This window comes from Marmota monax, unplaced genomic scaffold (genome assembly GCF_021218885.2).
Source record: "Marmota monax isolate L192 unplaced genomic scaffold, Marmota_monax_Labrador192_F-V1.1 WCK01_AAM20220418_F8-fsc00003, whole genome shotgun sequence".
Classification (NCBI taxonomy): Eukaryota; Metazoa; Chordata; class Mammalia; order Rodentia; family Sciuridae; genus Marmota; species Marmota monax.
The window spans coordinates 32,597,528-32,619,853 of NW_026694084.1; the positions used below are offsets into that span (position 1 = coordinate 32,597,528).

General features: G+C 43.5%; 1 long non-coding RNA gene across 1 annotated transcript in view; it reads left to right on the forward strand.

Annotated features, from left to right (window-relative positions):
- The window catches only part of LOC124106811 (uncharacterized), a 386,111-nt gene extending 364,119 nt beyond the window's left edge, over positions 1-21,992 (forward strand). The window contains exons 6-7 of the long non-coding RNA XR_009228688.1: positions 19,144-19,317; positions 21,516-21,992. This is a non-coding gene — a long non-coding RNA (uncharacterized LOC124106811). The remainder of the gene's footprint in view (positions 1-19,143; positions 19,318-21,515) is intronic.
- The last annotated feature ends 334 nt before the right edge of the window (positions 21,993-22,326 follow it).

Sequence of the window (22,326 nt, forward strand, 5' to 3'; positions counted from 1 at the left end):
AGATTCCTTATTGGTTGACTGCTGTATCGAGTTTATGTTAATTAAGATAAGCTGTGTGGAATGTATAAATACCTCTGTTGTCCTACAATAAACGGCTCCCACTCCTGCTGTATCAATCTACACAAGTTGTTCGTCATCCCCCGGTTATTTTGCTGCAGCCGGACTGCGGCAGAAAGTAAAACCTCCTCCCCTCTTTTCTCCACAGCCATCTCCACAGCCATGCTTTGCATGGTTCAGGGATTCTAGACGTTTCCTGCTGCCACATGACTGGAACATGTTGGCATGCTCTGTCCTAGAAGAGGTGCACAAGAGCATCAAGGGAGGCAGTCCCAAGAGCCAACCCTAGTTCCTCTGCTTTCTGCTCAAACAATTTAGGACAAGCTGCTTAGCCTTGATCATGGGTGAGGTTTCCTGGAAAAGTGATCCAAGCAGTGTAGAGATTCCTCAAAACACTAGGCATGGAACCACCCTCTGATTCAGCTATCCCACTCCTCAGTATATGTCCAAAGGATTTAAAATCAGCACACTATAAAGATGCAGCCACATTGATGTTTATAGCAGCACAATTCACAATAGCTAAGCTACGGAGCCAAGCTTGGTGTCCTCCAACAGATGAATAAATAAAGAAAATGTGGTATACATACACAGTGGACTATTACTCAGCCATCAGAAAGAATGACTTTAGGACTTTTGTTGGAAAAGCAATGCTATGATTCTGAGTTTCATATGGAGGAGGCTAAATGGGGAGTAAGCTCAGGAACAATACCCCCAGAGGGAGGGAAACAGGATTGGGCAGAAGTCGGACCCACATGCAATTCAATGGACACCCCCACAATCCCACAGGGTATCCTGGAGCTGGGTGTGCCTTCAGACTGTCCCAGCTGAAGGCAAGTGCCAGTGCCTTGTGGACCTGTCGTGGGCGAAGGCTGCCTTCTGGGGGCTCTGACTTGAGGTGAGGACACTCTATTTGGTTTAGCAGCACCCAGAGCCCCTGGCAGCAGGTGGAATGGGAACCCACCTTCCCAACGTGCTCTGTGAATTACTAGATCCGAGCTGGGCCCAGGCTAAACTCTTGGCAAGTATTTGTTAACTGAGGAAGAAATGCCACACAGACCGAGCTGTCTGTATGGGCAGCGCCCACATTTTAAGCACTTAGAGTAGCTGACACAAGCTTCACAACGGTGTGGAGGCCCTAGGTGAAGTCCTATTTTACAGGTAAAGAACTGAGGCACCAAAAGTGGAGGCCAAGCAGCTTAGCAGGGCCGACCTCAGAAGCAGGACCAGGCAACTGGACTCCCTCTCTGAGCCACTGTCCTTCGCGTCCCCTCAGCAGCTCCTCATCTTTGCCCGTCTCCCCCACCCTCCTTCCCCCACTGCCCCTCCTGGATGCCATGTAGTCATGACGTACTCGGCGCCTTGGATATCTTCTTTGGATCTCTGCTGTCTTGCAGGTTCAGTGCAAGAGGTGAGAGTCCAATCCCTGCCCCTCTCACTATTTCTCAGGAGTGCTGCTTGAGAACCTAATTGATCATAGAGCCTGTTTTTTTTGTATTCTTCCCCATAGCCATTAGCAAAGAAGAGGCTATTTGAGTTTATGGTGTTCTTTCGCAAGTATTATCTCATTTAATCAGCCCAACTCCCCAGAAAAATGGGCAGTACCTGGATGGCCACCTGCGTTTTATAGATGAGAAAATAGAGGCTCAAAGAAGTTATGTGAAGCAATTAAGAAAGAGAATTTCTAATTCTGTCTCACATAATCACTCTGCTTGGTCTTTCTTCTTCCTTGGGGGATGAATGGCAGGAATTAAGCCTAAAGCCATTCTGTACTCCTGATTTAGGGACAGTCATAGGAACATTGGGGAGCATTTCTCATCTACTTTTTTGGGGGATGGTTACCAGAACTGAACTCAGGGGCACTCAAACACCTTGCCACATCCCCAGCCCTATTTTGTATTTTATTTAGACAGGGTCTCACTGAGTTGCTTAGCACCTCGCTTTTGCTGAGGCTGGCTTTGCACTTGCGACCCTCCTGCCTCAGCCTCCCGAGCTGCCAGGATTACAGGCATGTGCCCTGCTTCCTTTACTTTTCTCTGTTTGACAAATGAGGACCGGAGGAGGCATGAAGAGGTTGCAGACTTTCCCTGCAATGTAATGTCCCTGAAGCCGGCATGTCACTCAAGTGGGGTTACTAGCTCCAAAGCTCAGGTGCTCTTGGGCACCTTACCTGCTGCTTCTAACTTCACAGTCCTTGGTCTGATTCAAAGCCCCATCCTCTTTCCTTGAGTGATGTCATAGGCTCATGGTAAAATTTAAATACTAATCCTACTGCTAGAAATTCAAAACTTAAATGCCCAAAGTTTAAGTGAACTCAGCCTGTGTCACTGGTCCCACAGGCATTCAAGAAGACACTCTGGGCAGAAATTATTCATTAAAAAGAGCTTTTGATTCAGGGTCACCAGCACAACTGCATGATGTCTTCCGGAAGCCCATTGGAGGACAGGAATATACATATTTTTCCTTTTTAAATTTAATTTAGTCTTGAAGCAGGACACTGGTAATCGTCCTGCGCTCCAGAACCCAGCTCCCACCCCGGGGACAGGTAAATGGAAAGAACCTGCTTCACGCGGCCTGCGGGTACCTTGTCCTCGCTGACAGACTACTGGAGCCTTTTCTGAGCTCCAGGCAGCAATGGGCAGACATCTAAACTGGCTGTCACCAAGCAGCAGGAACCCAGAAGTACCCACCCTCTTCTTCAGAGAAATCATTAAAGGGTGCAGGTCAACATTCTGTTCTCATGGTAGAAAAACGAGGTCCTGTCCCTGGACCATCAAGCTCCTCACACCCACAGCTTGAGAAGCATCCTGGCCACTGAAGCCAAGGTGGCTGTGGAGCCATCGAGGGGGGTTCCTTGATATGGGGCAGGGATTTGAGAGCTTTGACAAAAGAAGGTGACAATAACGACGAAGCAAGGACAAACAACCTTACCAAGCTTCTGAGACTTAGGTTAGAAGTGAACATGTAGCTACCTGGCTCTGTCCCCCAAAATGTGTTTTTGGAAAGCTACTGTGTTGAAGAGAGCACATGAAGGACCACACGGAGAGAGGGGCGATGTCTGAGCAGCCGTTGCAGCTATGGAGCAGAGACAGCCTTCCCTGCTGAGGTCAGCCCAGATTGCTTACTCATCAGCTAAGTAGACCGTGGCTATTTATTTATATATTATAGCTGGGATTTTTTTTTTTTTTTGCACAACAGATAACAATAGCCCATGCCATTCAAGACAGATTGCAATGTGAAGCATAGTCCACGATATGTGACAGATAAAAGTGCAGCATCTTGTATTTAGATTCAAATAACTCTGAATAAAATGCACCGCACACAGGCCTTCCCACATCCATGTCGAATAAACTGATGAATGAGTCCGTAAATCATCCAGGGGAGACATCGCTCAGGAGGACGAACTGAGGATCTATGGCTCTCTAAATTCCTAACTGGGGCCAAACGTGGCATGACATTGTTCAAAAGCTTCAGAGGCCAAGTTTAAACATGAATGACTTTCTCACTTTCTGAAATGATTTGGGGAGCAGGAAGCCTCAGGATAGAGAATTTTGGGAATTTTAATGTAAGAGGAATGGAGAAACTGAAGGGTGCCAGCATGGTGCACCACCTTTAAAACTGATTCCAGAAAAAGTTGAAAGATCTTTCTTCAGCCTGGAAAGCAGAAGAGGAGACAAAAGAGTTGATTCAGATCTTGAAGGAGGAGACAGGCTTCTTTTCTGTTGTCTAGAAGTTGGATTAGAACCAAAAGGCCAATGTTCTGAAGTAGCAGTCGGCATACTTTGCCTGTGAAGGGGCAGATAGTAAATATTTTAGGCTTTGGCAACCACAGGGTCTCTGTTCCAACAACTCAGCTCTGCCTTTGTAGCATGCAAGAAGCCATCGTCAATATGTAAACAAATCAGTGTGGCTGTGTTCCAGTAAAACTTCATTCATAGAAACAAGCTATGGCCAGGCGTGGCCCATAGATGATGGTCTTTATTTAGACCCTGTATAAAGAGATGATCTTTCCCTCTACATAAGACCAAGCTTCCCAGTAAATAAAAGTATTAAATTTCAGAGTCACTGGGAGGTGGGGGAGACTGAAATATCCATAATGTATTTAAAATAGTCTGGGTGGACCAGAGATAAAATAGTCTTAATACATATATGGGGCAAAGGGTCTCTATGAAGAAAATGCATATGTGTGTATATATATATATATATATATGTAAATATACATATATTATATATACTTATGTGTGTGTATATATATATCTTAATAAGATATCCCTGCAAATGGGTGGAAGTTTTGAACAAAAGAAGCTATAAAGATGGCAAATAAACAGCTGAAAAGATAGACTACATGATTTTTTTTTTGGTCAGGGAAATACAAATTTAAATCCCACAATAAATGACCAATACAGTCATTAAAATGACTGAAATTAAAAAGACTGACAACCCCAAGTGTCAGTGGGAGTGTGAGCAACAGGAAGGGTCGAGGTGGCTGGGAGAGTGTGAAAGCTCGCATTTCTCTAAAGATCTCTTCAAGGGCTTCTTACAAAGTGAAGCATTCACGTCATCAGTTAGCCATCCTTCTCCCGTGAGAGCATGTGTCCACAAAAAGACCCGGACCCAAATGTTCATAGCAGCTTTACTTCTAATAGTTCTAAATCAAAAGAGTCCAAAGGGCTGCTAACAGATGAGTGGGTAAACAAGTTTTATTATGTGCACTCAAGGAATATTATTCAGTAAGAAAAGGGTAAGCTATTGATAATACAATGTGAAGGAATCTTACAATGTGTTGAGAAAGAGGTCAGACCCCAAAACATACTGCTGTCTTCCATAGACACGAAATTCCAGAATAGACACAGTTTCCCTGTCATGACATAACAGATTGGTGGAAATCAGATTAATGGTTGCCTGGGGCTGGGGTTGGAATGGAATGTCTTTAAAAGACCATAAAGAAACTTGGTAATATCAAGGATATGTTTCCATGCCTGTGTAATTATATCAAAATGACTCTACAGTCATGTAGAACTAAAAACAACCAATAAAAAAATAAAATGAAAAAAATTAAAAGGATGTGTTTTCTCCTCTTCTCCTCCTCCTCACTGGGGATTGAACCCAGGAGTGTTTTCCCATTGACTTTCATCCCCACATCCCCAGCACTAGTTTGTTTTTTTTTGTTTTTGTTTTTTTTTTTGAGACAGGGTCTCACTGAGTTGCTTAGCTCCAATTGCTGAACTTGGTCTCAGCAATTATGATCCTCTTGTCTCAGCCTCCAGAACCACTGGGATTACCACACTCAGCTCAAGGAAATGTTTTCTACAGTGACTGTGGTAGAAGTTACAAGACTGTGGATATTTGCCAAATCCCATCAAACTGTGCCAAGTACTTAACATGGGCAAATTTTATGGCTGCAGATTTTGATGGGATAGAATTGATTTTTTTTGGGGGGGGGGGTGGTACTAGGGATTGAACTCAGGGGCACTCAAACACTGAGCCGCATTCCCAGCCCTATTTTATATTTTGTATTTAGAGACAGGTTCCCACTGAGTTGCTTAGTGCCTTGATTTTGCTGAGGCTGGCTTTGAACTCGCCATCCTCCTCTCTTAGCCTCCAGAGCTGCTGGGATTACAGGTGTGCACCACCATGACTGGCTAGAATTAATTTTAAAAAAGCGAAATGGCCATCCTTTTGGGATATGACAATCAATGACAGGGGATGCTCACTTTTGTGTGTGTGCTTACACTGAACCAGGTACTGGGCCAGGGGCTTTAAGTCCTGCCCCTATTACTTCTAAAGCTCTATTTTAAGTAGCAGTGGCTATATCTCCATATCACAGACGGGAAACCCAAGCCTTAGAGAGATTTCATGATTTTCCCAAGGCCTTGCATCAGTGGTTTGCAGAGGTGGGGTTTTCAACTGGATCTTTCAGACCCTCAGACTCCAGACTTCTTAGTTAGAAGGCTGAGCCCTATAACCTCGGCAGTTCCCCTAATTTGAGATTCTGGAAATATTTAAAGGCATTGCTTGTCTGATGTTGGGCCAACAGATAAGAATCAAGTTGTTCATTGCCTAATTTGGACATATTTCTGAATCATTTGGGGAGTAGCACCACTGTTGGTCAGTCAAAATGACGGTGCGAATTGCTTGGGAAAATAATCTAAAACGTAATCTGGAGCATGTGAATGTCAACTCCTAGGCTGAAAAATGAAATGCGGTTGTGTTTACTGTTCGGACTCATCTTGCTGTGACCACACAGAGCATTTCTGAGGGGATCTGATGTGAGGGTGACATGTCAGTATCTGTGTCCTCCCAAAGTCATTCAACTGTTATCTCCTGATAGTGATTGCTGGACTTTCTCATGGTCCCAAGTATTTATTAGATTAGAATGTAAAATTTACAACTGCTTCAGGAGCCTGGCTGGCTGCTGTGGAGAGCCAGCTGAGATCAGAGTCAGGAGGCAGAAGGACCTTCTTGTCTCTGCCCTTAACTCACTGGCCCTTTGGATAACTCGTTCCCTGAAAGTTTTCTCATGTGTGGAATAAAATAAAGGGCATTAATTACTGTTTAATCTTTAATTAGGAGTTCAATCTACAAATCTGACAATAAGCTTACTGGTGTTTACAGCCTTATTGGCAAATGAAGAAGCGAACCGTATCAGTCAGATCTGCTAACTGTATTAGTCAGATCTCTGAGTACAGAGCAACCCAAGGATCAGTGGCCTGTGACTACAAGTTTTCTCCCCTGCTTAGGGGTTGCAGGCAATTTGGGTCTATGGATTGGGTTTTGTCTTTGTGTCGGGTTCAGGTTTACTCCCGTGTCTCATTCTGGGTCCAGGCGAAAGAAGCAACAGCCATTTGGACATTTGCTCCTCATTACACAGGACAGGGAGAGAGACCCGACCTACACAGAGCTCAGAAATGAGCTGCCACTTACAAACATAGCCCACTGGTCAAAGCATGCCAGATGACCATGCCCAAAGTCTGGGCGAGGTGGGGTGGGGGCACAGAGAGGTCAGCCCTGCCCATGGTGTCGAGCAGGGGAGAGTGAATAGTGACCTCCTGAGAGCCCAACCCCAAAGACAGGACAATTCTAGGCAGTTGGATCTCGAAGAAAGGGTTTTCTTTCTCATTTACTCAGAAGTTGACTTACCAGTTCTGGACTCCTTACTCTCCAGGCTGCTCACTGGGTGGGCTGGTTCTTAGGGGAAGAACCAGTTCCTTGAATGCACTTGGAGGAGGAACTGCAAGTTCTTTGAGGATTGAGGATAAAATAGCTTTCAGCATTTCTGATTGTTCATCGCATCTAGGCATCATTTTGAATAGTGCTGACCTGCAGCAAGGTATTAGTAATCTTTCGTGATCTCAACAGTACAAGGAAAACATTTTGAAGTGGAGATTTAGTCTCAAAGGGAGGGTGTGTGTGTTCTATCTTGCTTTCATACCAGATGCAACATTCCCTCTGACCACATCAATTCTTGAACGTCAGATAGGCGAAATGGGGAGGCTCCACGCCTCCTTACTGACTCTTCAGTTTCTTCTCTGCAGGAGGGATCCACCGGCTACAGATGACTGACCTTGGCCCCGGCAAGCCCATTCTGTGGTCAGTGCCATCAGTCAAGTCAGACTTCAACAGACTCCAGTCTGCCAGCCGTGGTACGATGGTTTTGAAGATAGTGGGTACTCTCAAGTTCACATGGATGGATGATTCTCTAAAACCTGTTAAAGTGAAAAGGCAAATTGACAGGTACACAGTAAATATTGATGGGTGCATTTCTGATCCAAAAAAAAAAAAAAATCATGGTATCTACTTCAAGGCAGCAAAGAACGAGTCCTATCTTTCTTTGATACTGATCAGTATCAAGAGTCTTCATTTGAGTGGGAAAAAATGGCAAGCTGTTTTTTTATTTAATTTTCTTCCTAAGAGTTCAAACTCACTTTTATTCTGCCCTACCCCCTAGCCAGTCTTAAACCCTGCTTCAAAGTCTTATCATCAAGAACTTCTGGAGTCCTGACTAAGCAGGCACATATGAAAGGGAGTCCTCAGGGAATCTCTCAGCCTGCAACCCAAAGAACATGGCCTGCCTCAACTGTAGCTGAGGCCAACTCCGCTGCGCCCCAGAAAAGTCTCAGAACAGACTTAAAAGCCCACAACTTCAGTGTAGATGGGACACCTGTGGCACAGATATGTCCTGTGTCTTGCTAAAGGTCACACAGCAATGTAGGAAGAGGGGCAGACAGAAGCCTAGGTTTCCATGCACTCTGGATGGGGCCTTTCCTGGACATGTTCTTAATCCTCTCAGTTTTGCAATCCTCTGAATCCTGGAGTTAAACACAGAGCACTATGTGTGACCTCTCACATTCCCACATTGTCATGGAATAATATTTACTGCTTTGCCTTTATGAAAAATCTATTTGAACTGGTAAGGATGTGGGGGAAAGGCACACTCATACATTGCTGGTGGGACTACAGATTAGTACAAGCATTATGTAGAGCAGTGTGGGGATTCCTCTGAAAACTTGGAATGGAACCATCTTCTGACCCAGTTATCCCACTCCTCAGTATATACCCAAAGGACTTAAAATCAGCATAGTACAGTGACACGGCCACATCAATGTTTATAGCAGCTCAACTCACAATAACTAAACTACGGAACCAAACTAGGTGCCCTTCAACAGATGAATGGATAAAGAAAATGTGGTACATATATACAATGGAATATTACTCAGACTTAAAGAAGAACGAGTTCATGGCATTTGTCAGTAAATAGTTGGAGCTGGAGAATATCATGCTAAGTGAAATATGCCAATCTCCAAAAACCAAAGGCTGAATGTTTTCTCTTATGCAGATGCTAATTCACAATAAGGGGGGGTAGCTAAGGAAAAATCGAGGCAATTCAGATAAGGCAGAAGGGAGTGAAGGGAAGGGAAGGGAAGAGGTAGGGAGACAGGAAGGATAGTAGAATGAACCAGACATTAATATCCTGTGTGCATGTATGATTACACCACCCATGTGATCCTACATCATGTACAACCAGAAGAATCATACATACTCCACTTAGGTATGATGTGTCAAAGGGCTTTCTATTGTCATGAATAACTACTTAAAGCAAATTAAAAAATCTATTTGATGCTTAGAAGCTATAGAGTTGGGATAAATCCTTCAATTTCTTCAGGCCTCAATTCACTAATATATACTATAGAAATAATCATAATTCCTCTAAGGTCAATTTGTGGATTAGAGAGATTGTATGTACATTCCCAGCAGAACAGAAAGCAGGCAGGGCTTGTTCTGTGCAGGATTGGGAACTTCTTCCACATGGGGTCAGACTGAACAGCAGGCTTTGGTAGATGTTTGTCACCACTACTTCTTCTGCCACTGTGGCGTCCAAGTATCCATAGAAACAATGGTACCCGAAAACTATGTCTGTCTTCTGATAAAACTTTATTTGCAAAGTCAGACAGGGCCAAGCCTGACCCATGGGATGTAGTTAACAAAGCCCTCCTCTAAATGGAAGCGTCTCAATCAAATGGACATCCTTATGAAAGACACCAATGTGCACAGCAGAAGATGATATGTCCCCTTGTTTTGCAAAAGCGCAGGCGCGTGTTGCTTGAGAGCATGTCATCGAGCCATTCAATCCTCTGCGGAATATTTGTTGAACAGAGCCCTGTACTGTGGCTGCACAGAGTGAAATGTGACATCTCTGGGACTACTGCAGAAAGTCCTAACCCTGGCACTGCCACTCATGCACTGTTTTCATCTTGGGCCTTAGTTTCCCTTTCTATAAAATAAAAGATAAGAATGATTACCTTGTAGGTCCGCTCAGCTCTACAATGGCATGGCTCCGTGATATCAGTTTCCCATGGAGGACCTAAGGCCTAAGTCTCGAGGACTCTGAGGAGAAGACACCTATCTAATGACACCTATCTAATGGTTTAGGGAATTACCTCTGCCTTCGGCTTGTGATATGGGAGGGGCGGGTAGGGTCAGGTAGTCAGGGCAACATGTATTGCTTTTATATCCGTTAACATTTTGAAGATAAAAACATTCACTGGCTAGAATAAATCAATATATGACAAAAATAACTTCTGGTGCTATAAAAATAAAGGTAAAAGGCATTTTCTTTCGTTCGTTTCAATAATACATGCCAATCATCTTCAAATAGCTGTGTTAGGGGGTAAGGGGAAATCAGACTCAAGAGCCCCCATCTCCGCCCTCAGGAAATTTTCCTTCCCTTGGGAATAGACAACTGACTCAGTTAAATACAAACACTTGGGATGTCTTCAGGAGAACAATAGCAACAACCACTGTTCCCTGAGTGCTTATTATGTGCCAGGCCCTGCTTTAAGCACTTCATGTAATCTTGGATTCTCATAATGACTCGGTGAGTTAGATGCTTCATTTGCCAGAGGAGGAAACCAAGGCATGAGTGACGAGCGGCAGAGCTGGGATATGAACCCAAAAGGCTGGCTCTGGAGCTCACACACTAATCACGCAGGATTGCTGTTCCCCAAGAAGCCATGCTCCATGTCACCCGAGTGAGGCATAAGAGACATTCCAGCAGAGAGGGAAGTGGGGCGGGGTAGAGCAATCCTGGAAGTAGGAGGATGATGTGTATAAATGGAGGACAGAGAGGGAACTTTTCTCCTGTCACATAGATGCACTGCTATTGGTTGGGAAACCTGTAACCTGAAATGCAATATGGACGGCCTGCATTTTTATAGAAAATTATCTAGACCCAAGACCATAGCTCAGATATCATGCTTTTTCTTCAACGCTTTTCCATTGTTTCGTGGTTTCTCAATTGAGTATCAAGTTAAGATTTTTGGTCCACTTGGCAATTATATGTATGATTGTTCCTTTCCTAGTTCCATGAGAGCACTTTTCTTTTAAAACCTAAGTAGCAATATTGCAGAAGAAAAATGGACAGAAATCAATTGTTACAATTATCCAATACTTGCTTTTAAATTTTACAACAGAAAGACGATGTGTACCCCTGTACCACCCACAAGCATCTCTCCCTGTGTGACCACATTTGAGCATTTGAGGAAGCTGCTCAGGACTTCCTCCCGAGTCACCTGTCAGGTGGGCTTTGGACAGTGGCTGCAGGTTTTCTGGTTGCCCATGCTCCATCCCAAGGAAACATACCAATTCTCACTCCTATGAAGAAATGCAAGCTTGATTTACAGAAATGAACCCAACCTGGGCCCTTAGGCGGAAAGAAAAAAAAAACATACAACTTCTGTTCTTATTTCTCCTTTTGATAATAAGAGGCCTTGGGGAGAGCAGAGCATCAAACAATCATTTATTCCCAGGCCTGGTGTCTGCAGCACTTTTTGACCTCCCACAGGGACAGACTACCATAGTGAGTGATAAATACTGCAGGTCCTTGCCCTGGGGAATCATGTTTGAAGCTGAACTTGGAGTTCAAACCCTGTGAAACTGGGCTCAGGGTAGGGTTTTCTACAGTCGTTTCTGGGCACTGGATGCCCTGCTTGCTGCCCAACACCAAAACTGTGGCTGCATTTGGTTCTCACACCCATTCTGCAAGTGGGCGGGTTTATCCCATTTCACCAATGAGGCTCCCCCAAATGAAACCATTTGTCCAGGGTCACGCACCTCGAAAGAGGAGGGAGCAGGTACAGTGGAGAGAATGTGGGGCCAGGGTGTGGCTTTCTTTTGTTCCGCAATGGCAGGTGATCCAAGTGAGGGTCTGAGAGGTGGATGGGAGGGGGCCATGAAGCTGAGCTTGCTCTCTGGCCTGCAGATGGAAGGGGGGAGGGTTGTTTCTCATTTGGAGTTGAGGCACTTGTGACTAACAGAGTGAAGGAGGAGAAAAAGGAAGCCTGGTTTCTAATTTTATCTTCTGTGGCACTTTACCAAAAATCCCCTCAAGGTGGCCGGAAGTTGGGAGCCCTCAAGGGGAGATGTCCTGGAGCAGCATGCAAAGGCGCAGGCCCAGGGTGGGTGGGGGGCTGGGAGGTCAGCCCTCACGTGCCCCTCCCCCACTGCCACCTGTCAGCATCTGCTAGGCTTCTTCTCTTCTAACTCCTCATTTGCGTGAGGTGACGCCCATATGGTGCTGTTTTATTTACCTATTTGAGGAGAACAACTCCTTTAGCAAAAGAAACCGGAAGCCCATGCCCTCTTGACTTTTATAAATGAGGAACCTGTCTGAGGAATAGGATCCATTTCTTCCAGAGAAAGATGGCTAGGAGGTGTTTGTCTTGCAGAGGGGTCCAGGGCAGGGGGCTTTACAGCCAGGTGCACTCGAGTACCACCTGCTTCTATCTAGTCCATGATGGATGGAGACACAGGAAGCTTAGGAGGAGTACTGAGGCTCACACTGCCCAGGTGGATCAAAGTCTCGAAGTACATGCTGCTTTGTGATTGATCTGGGATATCCAAAGAGAGACCTCCTCAATTTTGCCATTTCAGGTGTTGATTTTTGCAGTTCAAAGGTGGTCTCTGAATATTCTTCAAGATGGGTTTTTATCCTGTGTTACCTTGGGTATAAGAGAGCAAATATTTCAACCTTCCCTTGTTCTTGAAATGATCTGTGGCAACTCATACATTTGATCATTTGTTCTTGGGTCTTCAGGCTATGGTCAAACATCAGATAATCCTTGGGGGAAAGAAGAGCATCAAACAATATTTTATTCCAGGCCCGGAATCAATACATCAAATAAATTTTAAAAAGACCTCTTAAGGTACAATTTAAGGAAGAATCTGTGTTTTCTTTTCAAATACCTTAGTTCAGTGCTTATTTATTAAACAAACATTTATTTTAGGAGCTTGCTAAACCTGGCATTGGGCATGATGCTCTGGGCACAGAGTTGGAGAAAATCTAATCATTGCTTTGAATCTGTTCAGACTTTGCTGATTTCACAACTTCAACATTGCAATTCCATGATAGGTACAAAAGAGGTCCCAGGGAGTACCAGGCTTTACAAAATTGGTGAACTTTGTGACATGCTTAACACAAAATTTCTTTGCATGTGCATTTTTCTGGGGAGAGGATTCGTGAATTTTGCTGGATTACTCAAGGATCAAAAATTAAAATGCTTTAGACCCATGTCTTTTTCAATTACAGCAAACTTTAAAAACAACTTACCTCTGGTTTTCTACAAGTAGAGTCTTCTCTTCCCTCATTCCCTGCTCAACCCTGGTGGGTTTTCTCCACTTGGGACCTGCTCAGCTTACCATTAAGTCCATCTTTGATGAGTAAGCTTCTTAAAATCCAGGCCAATGTCCTTGTCATATCTGTACCCTGTTGTAGGACCCTGTACCCCCTAAGCTTTTCATTTTCCATAGTGCTTAGCTCTCGCAGCAAGCAGGAGCTCTGGAAAAAGTGGGCTCATTAATTATTCCCGGATTTTGTCACCCAATTCTCTGTTGGAGCTTTTATGTGGTCCCAATTCTGCTCATCTGAACTCTTGTGAGATATTCTGGTGTGTCTCCCAAGGCAGGGTGAGAATAAAGAATATTTCTTAATTTTGGTGTGTGCACACACGCGTGCTTACTTGCATACTTACAACCCGAATGCTTTGTTCCTTAACTATCATGTGGAGAGAGGTGTTTGGACACCATATTAATAATAGCCTTGTGTGTATATGTGGCACATTCCATTTTCAAAGGCATTTATAAACACTGAGAGATGAAAGCTAGCACCACTAGTCTTGGGAAAAGGGAATGTTAATCACACCATGCCCGTTCCTTGGGGAGGGTCACAGAGCTAGAAAGGATGTCAGCAACCTCCAGGCCCTGCACGAATAAGGGTGAGGGATTTCCATCTCTCTCTTCAAGCAAGTTCAAGCAAACCCCGTACATCCTATAATTTTCAATTATCATCTATCTATCTATCATCTATCTATCATCAATCATCTCCTTTTCCCCTCCCCTTCTCTTTCTTCTTCCCTCTTTCTTTTCTTTTCTTTTTCCCTTCCTTCCTTTCTTCTTTCCTTCCTTCCTTCCTTCCTTTCTTCCTTCCTTCCTTCTCCCCCCCTCTCTCCCCACCCCTTTCTCCCTCTCTCTCTCTCTCTCTCTCTCTCTCTCTCTCTCTCTCTCTCTCTCTCTCTCCTCCTTTTTTATGTCCTCCCCCCCAAAGCCCTGTTGTAATTGCAGGTACCTGAGCAAAATGGTGTTGTTTAAAGCCACTAATTTTGGGGTGGTTTGAAATACATCAATAGATAATTCTCACACCTGCATAGACTGGGGTGTCTGATCATCCTACACTCGGCCACATTTCAGGCAGTATAATGCCACCCAGCATGGCTCTTAGCCTGGGCACCCATCTCTTGCCCTCGGTTCCAGGACCTCAGGACGTGGAGTGCACACCTTTGCCTCTCCAGCCAGCCAGCACCTCAGTGTGTCATTCTCACTACTGCTGCTCTGCCAGAGATGAGCGATTCACTCTCTAAAGTGCTGGTATGGAGAAGCTAACCGAGCTGTCTTTTCTGTTTGGTGTTTAACAGTGGAAGTGAACATGTGCAGAATGCCTGCTGCTTCTCAGGGCTGTGGTCTGTGCTTTTCACATGCATAATCTCCAAAGCCCAGGGAGGTAGGTGATACTTATTATCGCACCTGCAGATCAGGAAGCCAAGGCCCAGAGAGATGAAACAGCTCATCAAAGACTCATAGCTAAGAGGCCGTAGAACTAGGAGTTGAACCCAGGTCTGTCTGGATCGGGAGCCATGCACTTAATAGGAGGACCATGGTATGAATCAATGTCCTGGGGTTTGCATGGCACAGGGTAGGTGTTTAAGAATGATGACACACTGGCTGCTTGCCACCTGTTGCCCCAGGCATTTAACCCATTATTTCCCTCTATTTTAAAAGAGTTTATCCAACTAACAATATTTATGAAATAATTACTAATTTGCTTTCCAGTTTCTTGTTAACTGAAGAAATCAATATTTTCAGAACAGTAAAAGTATTTTAATAGCATTTGCAAAATGCCACATCTTTAATAAATATTATTATTTCATTGACTCCTCAATAACCCATGGAGGCTGCTATTCCTATTTTATAAATAAAGAGAGTCCTGGCAGGGCTGCAAGATCACACAGCCTTAATTAAGGAGCAGAAATTCGGCTCATGCTCTGATTCTAAAAACTAGAGCTAGCTTCTTCTAACTACTGACAGTCATGAAATGAGCAATGACCAATTGAAATAAGGAAAAAATTACCAAAATTAAAAGAAATACTCTCTGGAGGTGGCTTGTGGATAAATGTGTTAATTTTGAAGACTCTATTTCTGTTACCTTAGCTAACTAAGATCATCTACAGGACAGATATAAGCAGAATCAATGCCAAATTTTGCATTCAGATTTAGTACAATATTTAGATAATACCAATGAGAAATAACAGTATAATAATAGCATAGACAGTAGTATGATCATAACCAGAGCTGCTGTTTATGGAGAGCTACCATGTACCCAGCTTTGTGCTAAGCACTTAATGTTCATTTTCTCCTTCTCCATCAACATTCTGCAATTTCTATTTGACAGAAAGACCCATTTCTGCTGTTATGATGAACAAAGTAAGGCTAATGTGAGGTACGAGTCTGGGTCTATCTGATCCCAAAGCCTGGACGTTTTGTCCATATAACATGCTGGAAAATATCATCTGACTTGAAGTAAGCTTAAAGAACTTCCAGGCATCTTAACAAAAGAGTCTTATATCCTGAGACAAATGGAATTTATCCAGTTGTCTCTGAGTGTTTCTAGAACATCATCCTTTGCTGACCTAGGTGTGGAAGCAGGAGTGAGGCTGGGGATGGTTGGCATTTCCCAAATCCCAGATTCTGGCAGTGGCCCTTCTAAGTGGCCCCTTCTCAACCTCAGGGTCTGAGAAGCAGCTGATGTAGGTGGCACTCATCATTCTCAACTGAGGACAAACTCCTGCCAGATATTCCACAGACCCTGCTCACAGTGTCTGGCACGTGATGGGGACTTCATAAATACCTCTTGGGTTGGTGTGGAGTTTCAGGATGGGAGGACGCAGATGTCATTATTTTCATGGAATGTGGAGACAGAGAGAGAATGCAAACAGCTCACCGGCTCCTTTTTGCTCCATTGGCCAATGGCTGGGTGATTTTGAGTGAGTTCATTTTTCCTCTCTGGCCCACATTTCCAGAGAGGGTGACATTACCTGCTTCTCTTTACAAAAGACCTGTTATGAACACCTTCTGTAATGGTGTAAACACAAAGGCCATGACGTCAAACACACACTGATAAAGAAATCTTCCTTGCATCAATTACCTAAGCTCCCTACCAGGCTTTCTGCATATGGTGCCTTCGCAGATACCCTGTGGGTCATTACCACTCCAGTTGGAAGATGAGGAAACTCTGAGATCTTATCATTAATTATGTAATTATTCAGCACACAGAGAGATCCTGACATTTTGCTCAGTTTTCTGGGAGGTGGCAGGGGATGAGTTGGGGAACTGTCCTAGCAACCTTGTTGGCTGACAGCAATGCTCCCAATTAAGTTTAGCTCAGGTTGTGCTGGGCATAGCTGCACCCACCCAAATTCACAGGAGGTTCCTGAAAAGTGGAACTCATTCCACCCAAACGCTTCTCACTACCCTCATTCCTGGGAAATGACCAGAATGTTCTGGAATGGACCCGCTTGGGATGTCTGGATTGAACTAAAGCAGCCCATTTCGGTGCCAACTGGCCACAGGGTTTGGGCAACTCCAATGACCTCATCCTCTTTGCTGGCTTGAAGAAACAGAGATAATGATACTTTCCCAAGGCTGGGGCTGGGTGCATCTTAATTTGTGAGTGTTTGTAAGTGGCTTTGAAGATGGCAAATGTTATTTAACGCTAAGTAGTATTATTTATTGTGGTTCCAAACGCTGTTTCTCCTCCCCATTGTCAGGCTACAAAACAATAAGGGAAATGGTAAAAGGGCCTCTGAAGTATCCAAACATCTATAAATTAGGTAACGTTGGCCTGAGCTCTGTGATGGTATCTGCAAACCTAGCATTAGCTTCGAAGCATTTTTGTGTGGGAGGCACTCGCCTAATTTGCACTTAAGACATGCCAGCAGCAGGCCCTGGCACAGGCTTGGCACACACGGGTGATGCAAGTGCTCTGTGGACAGAACGCTTGGCTGTGTTCTCTTTGAGATGCAAATGAGGCGCTGGAGGAGCCCCTTGTCCTTTCATGTCTCGCACTTAATAGAAGGGAATTAACATTCATTGAGTCCTCCTGTGTGCCAGACACTTTTATGAACGTGATCTCATTTATTCCCACAACAATCCGGGGAACTAGGTCTGAATGTTCCTATTTTATAGGCGAGGAAACTGAGGCTCATGGAAGTGAAATAATTTGCCTGGATCATATAAAAGGCTGAGCTACAACTGGCATCCAGGACTGCCTGGCTGTAAAAGCCATGCCCTTTTATTATATTGAACTGTAGAAAACATACCGTACTCCTCCTTCATACCCTAAATGCCTGGTCAAGTTGCCCCAATTCCCTGCTAGAATTTCTTCTGTGTCTTTCTTTTGCCTTTAGGCAACAGATCAGTATCCTACTGTAGCCTTGAGCAATCTGGCTCTGGGTCCCTCTCCAGCTCCATCCAACCCCATCCTCCTTGATTTCAGTGCTTTGATCATGCCACAACCTCACACCTCTGAGCTTCTCCCATAAACTGCCTGCAAAATTTGATCTTCTCCCTTGTTCTCCAGCTAACTCCTGCTGAACTTTCACACATCATTTTCTCAGAGATTCCTCCTCTAAGAGTCCATAGGATATTTCTTCCAAGTACGGTCCTGCACCCCAAATGCTGGCATCACCTGGAACTTGTGAGAAATGCAACTGCACAGTCCCCACCCTGGACCTACTGACCAGAAACTCTAGGCAAGGGCCCAGCCCTGCAGGTGAGTCTTTGCTTACTGAAGATCACCAGGAACTTTCATCTTTGACATTCTTGACATTTTAAGCTGAATAATTCTTTGCTTTTAGTGCCCTTCTGTGCACTGTAGGATTTTCGCAGCATCCTACCTCCTACTCAATGTCTGTAGCCCTCCCTTCGTCTCCCCGTTTCCCCTCACATTGGAACAACTGGAAATGTCTTTGGACCTTGCCTAATGTACCAGGGGAGGAAAAACTGAAGAACTGCCTTAGACTAAACTAGGTCCTAAGACACTCTCTTAGCACTCTGGACAGTTGAGGTTTTGATTTAACTCATTGCAAAAGTTTGTTTCAGGCATACGTCCCCCGCCACCTTCCCAGTGGCTAATGTACTGCTGACAGCTCTTGGGTTCCCAAGAGATATCAATGGACTGAATGAATGGCCTGACACTCCTAAAACCAACACCATGTCTGTATGTGGAGGAGGGGAGGGACAGGAATTAAGGACCCGAGTTGAATCACAGACAAGTAGGGTTCTTGAGATGTGTCACTGTCAGATGGCAAGGGTCCCCACCTCAGAACCCTGGGAACAAAGGGGACATTGTATCTCTGCCTGAATAGGACGTACACTGGTTATTTTTAATTATGGAGGCAGAGGATGTGATTAAATGCAGGGGAGAGAGAGAAATGTTCTCTTAGAATGATTAGAAGGCTCTGACGGCAGATAGGCTCCCTGCTACTGTCACTGAAAACGAAACAAAACCGCATTCTGTCACCGAGAGTAGTAAGGAGAATGCTGGTAGAAAGAGACTTGACTCAGCATGCCCTCCACGTATTTTTGAAAATGGTACATTCAAATTAAAGTAGTAAGCTGGGCATGGTGGCACACGCCTGTAATCCCAGCAGCTTGGGAGGCTGAGGCAAGAGGATCACAAGTTTGAGGCCAGCCTCAGCAACTTGGTGAGGCTCTAAGCAACTTAGTGAGACCCTGTCAAATAAACATAAATACATTGAGATGTGGTGACTTAGTGGTTAAGCACCCTTGGGTTCAATCCCTGGTACGAATACTAACAATAAGAACAACAATAAAAAAATAAATAAAGAGTTGGGGAAAGGAAAATACTAATCCTTCCGCTGCCGCAAATTTCCTCATTCTGAGAAATTCTTTCTAGAACCAGTTGAAAGGAGAACTACAGAGTGGGCAGAATGTAATTCCTGTCTGCATCTCTTTTCTAAGTTGATCACCAGCATCACCATCTGAGCTGCCTGTGATGTGCTTCTGGCAGAGAAGACCTAACTAGACGCTTTGGAAGTGGAAGTCAGCCTTTGGAGGGCCTCCAACAAACTGGGAATGATGTTCGCTGAGAGTCCTAGGAAGCTGTGCAGCCAGCTGGCCGAGGTCAGGCTTCAGGTAACCTAAATGATCCTTGCAGTTTGGGAGCTGAGAAGGTAGAGAGATCAAAGGGGCGACGATTCCTAAGTTTATATGTATTTATGCATTTTTTTTTTCTCAAAGAATTATTTGATTTTTTTTCCTTGCAGAAACTCTGAAAGGAGGCAAACCATGGGGAAAGATTTTATTTTCCATTCAAATGTTTTCAACTTGTTGCCAAACTGTTCTAACAATATTCTTTCCTGCATCTTTCACCTAAGATTGTCTTTTGAACGTGTCTCCAGGTTATTGCAAAATGACATCATTCTCAAAGTGATACCTAAATTCAATTTCAACCCATTCTCAGAAGCAAAGTAATTAAAACGCTCCAACCTTAGAAACAGAGACACAGTATTTCGCTGTTCAACAAGTACATAGAAATATATTCACTTAAAGAGGAGGCTCACACTTTTGTGCTAGAGCTTTGAAAAAGTCAGTTTGCTAATGAACAATTTGTAATGATTTGCATATGAATGGAGCCATTTACCTTTGATAGTATATGCATAATTTTAAACATCATCATTATATTCTATGTGCTAAATTAATTTAACCAATTCCAACTATTTCTATTTCCTGTAATAAACTGTTCTACAACAAAAATTTTAATTTTTTTTTCTAAAATTAAGAGCACTTCCTTTAAAATGAGGTCAGAAATTCAGTCATTGATTCCAAAACTATGAACACGTCTCTAACCCTGAAAATTTACAATAAAACTTCTGTCTTAGTTGTGCTTGATTGAATTAGCAGTGTTTATCTATTTCGTGTACCTTTATGGACATCAGACCGTACTTAAAATATGCGATCAAGGGAATGGAGCCTCAGTGTTTACCTTTCTCTAACAATTGCTCTGACTGCAGGGGTGAGGCTGTGTGCACATTTTGTTTCAGACAGACACACATGATGGAGAAGTCTAAGCTACTCATCTCTTCACTCTGCACCCGTGACATAAAGAAGGTCAGTTTAGCTGGGTGTCATGGTGCACTCAGCTCAGGAGGCTGAGGCAAGAGGATTACAAGTTCAAACTCATCCTCAGCAACTTAGTGAGAACCTGTCTCAAAAAAATAATAATAATAATAATAGGGCTGAGGATGTGGCTCAGTGGTTAAGTACCCCTGGGTTCATCCCTAGCACCAGAGAGAGAGAGAGAGAAAAATGCCCATCTGTTTGGCTTTTGATTAAAGTTAAGGGTTTTACTGAAAGAAATCAGAAATATTTCTTTCATGCTCATAGTTATGAAATACATGTTAAAAAGTGGTAGAAAGAATTCCTCCACATTTGAAATAAATTTGAATTTCCATGAGCACTGGACCTCTTCTTGCAGGAGTTTGAAGATAATTTGTTCACATGCATATTTTCTTACAGAATCAAATTACTAAAGGGAGTTGTAACCTGGTTTTGAATGTTCTTGGGTTTCCTCCTCAGAGCTGCTTTTTGTCACTGTAAGTAGAGGAGGAAGGCAGCTTTTAAAAGCCAAGTATAGTTATCCAGTGAAGGAGAGGGCCTGCAGCTCACAGAGGGAGGGACATGTTTCCTCCCTCCCTCCTGCCTTTCCTTCCTTTTATTTCTATCATGAGACATCAATTTAGTCTGAGGTAAAATATTTGATGAGGAGGGATTCACTAAGATAATTAATACCAAAATATCACTGATTAATAGCCTTAGTTTATTACCTGCATAGGTGAAACCCAGATTAGCTGCACTACATGAGAAAGGTGACTTATGGAAATGAAAATTTAAGACTAATATTGATGTTGTTTTGATGACCCCCCCATCAATCCCCTTGTTTCTCCCTAAAATGTGTCCATTTCATTTCTTAGAAAGAAAAGTCCCATGATGACAGTTAAATTATTTTGTTTATTTGTTTGGCAGAACATCTTGAATCTTTATTCCATTTAAGACTCTAAGAGATGGGGCTTCACTTCTCCAACTTCCATGATGCACTTTGAAAACTGCCATTCTGTTGTTCTTGCGGCTGGTCCAAACTTATGTGCCTATCTGGAGACATACCACACTGCTTCCTTGTCTTCCTGGGAACACTGCCTACATTTCCCAGCCTCCTTTGCATTAGTTGTGATCATGTGATCAATTCTGACCAATAGTCTGTGCCTGGAAAGGACATGGCCCACTTTCTGGTCTGGCACAGAAAGCTCTCTCATGGTCTCACACATTCTTTTCAGACTACCATCTTCTTGTGGATTCGGATGTGCCATAGCTTTGGGAGTCTCTTGTGGAAGATGACGAAGCCACAAGAAGGAGGCACCTGTTTTCTGGAACCAGGAAGAAGACCAATTGCTGATGAACACCCCCCCCCCCCCCCATTTTGGATTTTACATTTGTGAATATTTCGGTTGTGTTGGGACATCATACATTTTGGGGATTTGTTTATAATAGCAACTAATGATACCCTAATTCATGTTTTTATTTTTTAAATTAATTAATTAATTTTTTTGTTATAATTCTTTTATACATGACAGCAGAATGCATTTCAATTCATAGCACACACATGGAGCACAGGTTTTCATTTCTCTGGTTGGACAAAATAGAGTCTCACCATTCATGTCTTCATACATGTATTTAGGGTAATGATGTCCATCTTATTCCACCATCTTTCATGTTCTTATTACTTGCTAATAAAAGTTAGATTAAAACCCCAATTTCAATTAACTTATATGTATGATATTTACAATGAGTTGGCTTTCAGTAAACTGAATTTTTCTTACATCTTAGAATCAATTCAGGGAGAAGATGAAGGTGCAGGCTAGCAGGATCAAGGGATTCCAAGCTTCTTTGGGAGCGATTTCTCTCCCCAATTTTTCCCAGCTAGAAAACAAATGCTTTAGTTAATGAGAGTGAGCAAGTATCAGCTCAGCTTTTTGACTTTATTGAAATATAGATCCTTAACATTATATCAAGCCTTGATTAGTCATTTAACTGATGTGTACAAGAAGGGTTGGAAATAGCCAGAAATAACTCTGGCCTCTACATAAC